Consider the following 1,060-nt stretch of genomic DNA (forward strand, 5'->3'; position numbering starts at 1 on the left):
ATCCAGGGAACCAGGTGTGGCCACTTGACTTCCTAGCCTACCTCCTGGCCTACGTGACCTGGAACACGCGGCAAGAATCCAGTTACCCTGCCCCCCATTCCTTACCATATATAAACTGTAACCAGTCCCTAATAAACGGAGGCTTTGACAAAGTTGCTTGGCCTCCTTCTTCTGTCTTAGCTCATTCCCTTCCAGGTAGTGCCCCTCCGAGACCCTGGAGTAACTTGATTTCGGGGTGGGTTACAACCCCTAGACTGAGTAGCCCACCCAAAATGCAATCCACATAACAGAAAATAGAAAGGGACAAGACTATGATGAAGCATGATTTCGATGATGGTTTATTATTCCTAAAAGAGACAAAATAAGCACCTATTCATGAACTGAAGTTTTGCTTCTTGCTCTCTTAATTTTTCTAGTTTGATATTTGAATAGATGTTAGAGTCTCCTTTAATAACAAGCAAGTGAGGAATACTGTATTGCATTGTGTTGCTGCATTTTTTTGTAAATTTATGCATGACTTTTGGGTTCATCATACCAACTAGTAAAACTCAGTACCTAGGCCATGATAGAAAAATTTAAATTTGCAGAAGGCACATAATCATTCTGGCAACACTTGAATGATCCACTGTCACTGAGAATCCATGTTTAAAAAGTATTTTTTAATTCTTTGAGAATTTCATATATTTTGATCCTATTTATCCATTTCCCTCAAGTCCTCCCAGATCTATCCATTTTTATATCTATCTAAGTTTGTGTCATTGTTTTTCCTTAAACTTATAGAGTCTATTACACATTTCTTGGTGTAACCAACAACTTTCCAATTGAATTTAAATCCTGTTATATGATACTATTCCTGGGGCAGGGGGTCAGTGTGAACAAGCATCCACTCACCCTATATACGGAACTGGTGTTTGATCAAAGTACAGACAAATTCCAACTTGCTGAACCAATGAGTTTTGTTTGGGAAAACTAATGGGAATGTAGATGAAGGTTATAGGAACATAAGTGACTCAAAGACATGAATAGTTCACCCCCGCATGGGTGACAGCTCAGAAAAGCT

The sequence above is a fragment of the Alexandromys fortis genome, unplaced genomic scaffold (genome assembly GCF_014885135.2).
Source record: "Alexandromys fortis isolate MF-2015 unplaced genomic scaffold, M_Fortis_MF-2015_v1.1 scaffold_353, whole genome shotgun sequence".
In the NCBI taxonomy this organism is placed as follows: Eukaryota; Metazoa; Chordata; class Mammalia; order Rodentia; family Cricetidae; genus Alexandromys; species Alexandromys fortis.